The 6,122-nt window shown below is 37.2% G+C and overlaps 1 long non-coding RNA gene across 2 annotated transcripts; it reads right to left on the bottom strand.

The window, feature by feature from the left end:
* Positions 1–3,814: 3,814 nt before the first annotated feature.
* On the bottom strand, positions 3,815–5,769 carry LOC110902761. Of its 2 annotated transcripts, XR_004877167.1 has the most exons (3): positions 5,607–5,769; positions 5,075–5,509; positions 3,815–3,873 (listed from the first exon to the last, which is right to left on the bottom strand). It is a non-coding gene; the product is annotated as an uncharacterized LOC110902761 (long non-coding RNA). The 2 variants fall into 2 exon arrangements; XR_002571400.2 differs by lacking the exon at positions 3,815–3,873 and having other exon boundaries at positions 4,931–5,509.
* Between the last annotated feature and the right edge of the window lie 353 nt (positions 5,770–6,122).

Raw genomic sequence — 6,122 nt, 5'->3', positions numbered from 1 at the left:
CATCTTAATCATTTTGTTCAAAACTCGTGCTTTGTCCTGTGGAATGATTATGCCAATGAGAATTTGAAAAGTGAAGCATGTTAAACATTGATTTAACCATAAGAAAGTCAAGACCCAACAGTAACAGGTTAAAGTATATTCCACTGGATTGTGGGGGGAACTATATACTTAAAACGACTCCCATAATCTATCATAAAAGATAAAAGACTAAAAAACTGAATGAAATAATAATAACAACAACAATAATAAGTTTGGAATCTTTATACACTAAGATGTTTGATACCAAATCAACCACTTGTTTTTTTTGACTTGTTAAAACCTCAATTAATCTGGAGGTTGGAAGATTTTCACTTGGGGTGGTTGATCAACTATATGAAGCTAGTTGCTTTAATATTGCATAGTCACAAACATTTACAAGTATTGACGAGTAGTGAAAATGATCAATATGCTAGCGGATGAGGAATATGTAGGTATTAAATAACTTGTATGTGTGTTAACATATGCAATGGAAACTAACATATAATTATTATGACTTCATGCTCATATATCTTGGGACGAAAAATGGGTAAGTTAGGGAGGTTTTATCGAGTTGAATCATATACGTCCTAGTGTGTTTTATGAATGATAAATTACATAACAATTACCATGGCATATATAACTTTAGAATGGAATAGTTCTAGGCGTTGATCGGATGCTGAAGCATCATGGATCAGTAGGGTTGGTTGTTTCCATCCCAATGTTGACCAAAACGTTGATCAAATCGGGTATATTGAGAATAATGATTTTCAAGCAATCAAAGAGGTTTCAATGGTTCACATAGGTCATTCACGATATCTAGGAGAAGTCTGGTTTAGGGATGAAAGGCTAAAAGATTCAAGATGCTTGATCAATTACTTCAACCGAAGCTTATGAAGTCAAGCACATACATCAAGTTCGGTTAACCATCTTGTCAAGTCCCAATCGAATAATCAAACACAAGAACAGGAACGAATGGAATAACTCTCCAATGAACTTTTATTATAACCAAGAAAATATAACTCAAAAAAGTTGATTACAATAACTCATAAACCATAACTCGGTTTATCTTCTCTCTTGACTCTTAATAATGTCTAACCCTACCTTGGTTTATATAGGCTACCCTTAACTTGGTGACCAAGACATTACCATATAACCCTAATTTGGTGACCAAGACATTACCAAATATAATTATAATATAACTAGGAAACTTAACCAATTATGACCAACTTGTCAACATTGATCTCTCAAGTTCACCGACTTGTGACTTGAACTCTTTTGTCACCCTTTCACATCCTTTCACATCACCTACTTGTGATGAGTCGGGAATTACCGCCAACAATCACCCCCTTAATTTCCGACTCGAAATAAGTAGGCTCCAACATATCTTCTTTGTCTTGATTCTCATAGAACTCATCTTGATTTCTAGCTGTGTTTTTCGGCTCCTTCCTAGCTCGAACATTCTTGCGACCTTGTACTCGACTGGTCCTTTGAACACGACTCGTCCTTTGGTCATAAGAACTCGCACCACCATTGACTCGGCTGCGATCTTGAGCAAACACCCGCTTTCTTGGATCATTAAATGTACCTCCTTGGGTTTGAATCTCTTGCTTAACCTTTTCTTTGAATTCTTGAACATTTTTCTTTGGACTTTGAATTTTGGGTTTCTTCATTAAACTTGGATCTTTGAGAAGATTCTGACTCGTACTTGCCGTATCATCTTTCAGTTCAACTCTCTGTAGATCCCTACCCGCAAAATTCTTTATTCCATTCATGTTAGCTTGTGTACCGGAACTTGCTATCTTGAGGTTGATCTTGTACAAACGGTTCTTGGTCCTTGTCACCTTCATCATAAGCTTTCCTGTATCATCATGAATGGTTAGCAAATCACGTTTCCTGTGAATGTCGCATCCACCTTCCGTTGCTTGACCAAGACTTATGATATTGCTTTGCAAACTCGGTATGTAGTAAACATCGGTTAACAGGCGCTTCTCCCCCGTTTTCCCTTCAAGTAATACCGATCCCTTTCCCCGTATGTCAATACAAGATCCATCTCTAAACTTCACCTTTCCCGTGACACGATCATTAAGTTCAAAGAAATAAGCTCGATTACCCGTCATGTGATTCGATGCTCCGTTTTCGAGATACCAAGTATCTTTCTCCATTGGCTCAGTCTCGAAACGCTTTGGATTCACCCATTCTTCATTTAGAAAAACCGTCTCTTGATCACATCTCATCATGAATAATGATGGATCAAAATCATCGTTTTTAGCTAAGTTAGCTTCATCTTGTTTCTTCATACGATCCGGACATCCTGACGCGAAGTGACCAAATTTATCACAACGGTAACACTGAACCTGTGATCTATCTTTCCTTCCTTTTTGGCGATCATTGGTTCTTCTTTGACCCGTTTGCTTTGACCCATGATCTTGACCATCTCGGCTTTGACTTCCATCTTGGTCCTCATCATCCCAGCCTTGACGTCTACCTCGGTAACTTGAACCGCCTCGCCCACGCCCACGCGTATTTTCATAGGATTTGGATTTCGAGGATGACTCACCATTGGCAAACATTAGATTACCTTGGTTTTCTGCTAAAGACTCGATACCCTTAATCCTGTCTTCGAACGTCTTCAGTCTACCGACCGCTTCCTGAAACGTCATAGTCTTCAAATCTGCAAATTGTTCGGTTGAAGCTACAATTGGAACATACTTTGCTGGAACTTGTCACACCCCGAAAATATCAGAGCATGGCGTGACTGGACTGGTATCTTCATTACACAGCGGAAGCAAATAGCTAAGACTTCTAGAAATTGAACGCCTGCTAAGTACTCGAATTCCCATGGGTTCTCCTATTCCAACCGTTCCATAGTTTTGATAATGCAACCTGAGAAAGAACATGCGAAAAAGTCAACATAATGTTGAGCGAGTTCATAGTTTGTTTTGAAAAGATTTAAAATAAATCTTTTTGATAACCGGTTTAAAAGTTGTTGAGAAAATATAGAAAAATCATTTTCTTGGCATGATATATGAGGACTGTGAGTCTAGCCCATGAGGGTGTTTGTGCATTGCACGAGAGAGAATGGGCCAAGCCCAAACGAACCTTTGTAAGCAGGATCAGCGCGTCCTCTTACTTAGGCATAATTTGAAAAACGTTACCAAAGTTTATAAATCCACATGTATTTCTGAGTTTCCATCAAATGAATCTTATGAACATATGAAAGTTTTAGTGTTGTAAATGGGTATGTAAAGCGTCTATGAACAGGTTGATCGTTAATGTTTCGCGAGGACATTAACGTATGCGGCGACATAGGAAGTACTCAACCTGTGTGTGTCGAGTCACCTCGACTGTGTCGAATCACCTCCACTGTGTCGAATAACCTCGACTGTGTCAAATCACCTCGACTGTGTCAAATCACCTCGACTGTGTGAATCACCTCGACTGTGTCGAATAACCTCGACTGTGTCGAATAACCTCGACTGTGTCGAATCCCCTCGACTGTGTCGAATCACCTCGACTGTGTCGCCCGTACCCATTAGAAAATCATGCACGTTTCGTAATATGCAAATCAAATTTGTAAAACCGGTATGTTTGATCGAACTCATTCGTAAACCATTTAAGTCCCTTGAAATTCATTCGCAACACGGTTTATAAATATGAGTTTTCGTTCATCGAAAAGTTGTTTATTTTTGCAAAACTTGCATGTCTTCCCACCCCCGAAAACATTTATAAAAATGTAAAACAGTAAAAAGTGGGGGTTATGAACTCACCTTGAAATTCCTGTGCAAAGCTAGCTTAACGTGATTCCGTAGTGTCGTTCCAAGAACGTGAATTAGCTAGTGTGCATCTATAGTATTCCTAACAAGGAATAACGTATCAGTTTTCTAGTTTAACGACGTAATTAAACTACGTGTCCGAGCTCTACCGAGTCGCTAATAAGACGACTCTACGAAGGTGTTAATACTTTGTTTTGAAATAACCGAACTATGATTATTTGATCCCATTGATAATCGGGATAAAACTAATTCTCAAAAACAACTTAGTTTTCGAGTGTTTTAGAAAATATATACAATTATGTATATAATCATATATATTTATATATGTGTGTGTATACGAATGCGTGTTAGTCGTCGCGAATAGAAGGCGTAGATCGATAATGATACGGTAATACACCGTTGTAGTTTTCATAGGATGGAAGTAGATAAATATGTATACATGTATATATTCGAAAACTTGACGTTTGAACGAATATAAACAAATATATTCATTTTATAAGATTATTCGAACTAACAACGGTTATAATAAATATAACTAATTATAGTTTGTTAAATAATCGTCGAATAATAGTCGTTCGAAATAACTATAAGGAAATATATTTATCATATAAAAATTATACGTATAACAACGTTGAAACGAACATAGAACATTATATTTACTTTTTAAATGTGTTTAGAAATCTCGACACTAAAAAAAAATAGAAATTTCATATTTATTTTATGAAAATATTCACGTATTTCGATTATTGGCGTTTTGAATAGAACATAAATACTCATGTTTATTCTATATAAATATCGAGTTTCGAGGTTTCTAATCGTTGAAATAATGTAACTAATTATTTTGGTTCTATAGAAATCTTCGGGTTTCGTTAAGTAATAAGTTAAGTTTGTTGGAATATTATAACGTCGTTTTTTTTTTGTAATCCGTAAAGCGTCACCAAAATAAGTATATTTATATATTTACTTTATGATAAAAGCTTGGATTTTTCAACAAATGTAGTTTTTTTTTATTATAACACTATATGTTTAGTAAACCGGGTTTTTAACAAAAATCGGGCAGAGTTTCCCCTGTTTTTCGAGTAACCCGACAATAAAAGTTGTCGTTATTTGTCAAAAATTCAACAACAGTTCAATCAATATAATCAACTAAATATAGATTTTATCAACTTTATAAAAAAAACGTAACTAATATCTAGTTGAAACGGGTCGAGCTCGGTTTCGCGTAGTCTAAAAAAAATCTATATACTTTTAAGAAGAATAACCCGCTACTCTTATCACTTTACCGGGTCTTGTGAGTTGACCGGGCGTTGACTGAATGTTGACAGAACCCGAATCTGACTTTGACCAAGCCGTTGACCTGTTGACCCGTAGCCTGACTGACTTTGACTGCTTTGACCCGGAACCGACTGAGTTTACCCGAGTTGACTCGAGTTTGACCGAGTCGACTCGGTGTGACCGAGTCTTGAACAGAAGTTAAGGTTGGCCGATAGCTGACTTGAACCGAATCTGAAATAAAACGCGAACCGAATCATAATCCACTTTGAACCGAAGCCAAAACTCACTTGTGTTCTTACACCTCAAACCGGAGCAAACCCGAACCTGTTGAGTCAGTTGACTGTGCCTGAACCCGAACTTGATTCCAACCAAACTTGAAAACTCGAACATCATCATCAACTGATGTTCACACCATCATCACTATCGGTCATCATCTTCGTCACCTTCGTTTGTCGTTATCGGAAAACAAAAGAAAGGAAAATTTAAAGAAAACTAACAGATCCAATGATCTGGAGTAGAGACGAGTGGAGATGTGCTTACCGAACTGACTTGGATTTCAGCAGCCGGAGTCGTCGCTGGATGGCGATTGTCGTCAACATCATCAGCGACATCATCTACATCGGAGCAGGCCCGACCCGTGTTGAATGTTGTCGCCGCTCACCACCACCTCGGTCCCTCTCTCTCTCTCTCCGCTTGAACCGTCGCTCACTGTAACGCCCTGCGTTTTCAAACATCCTACATTTAGAAACCTTACGTGAAATTCTATCTTTGGAAATCTTGTGTTCTTATAACCATTCTTTCATCGTAATCGTTGTAAAATACGGAACTTGCTTCGTAAATAAAACTTGTACATTACACTTTTTACCTAGTTAAATAATGTTTTATTTCATATTTCACCTTGTTACAAGTTAGGGGAAACATTGTTGCATATTATTACACAACTTAATTAACAAAATTACTCATTATAATGTTTTAAAAAAATAAAAAAAATAAAGAAATATGGCAGCCCAATTCAGCAAAATTCAGCCCCATATAGTTGGGTTTTGTGGGCTAGTT

The sequence above is a fragment of the Helianthus annuus genome, chromosome 13 (assembly GCF_002127325.2).
Source record: "Helianthus annuus cultivar XRQ/B chromosome 13, HanXRQr2.0-SUNRISE, whole genome shotgun sequence".
Lineage (NCBI taxonomy): Eukaryota > Viridiplantae > Streptophyta > Magnoliopsida > Asterales > Asteraceae > Helianthus > Helianthus annuus.
The sequence above is the reverse complement of the archived record's forward strand: the minus strand, read 5'-3'. Positions and strand labels throughout refer to the sequence as shown.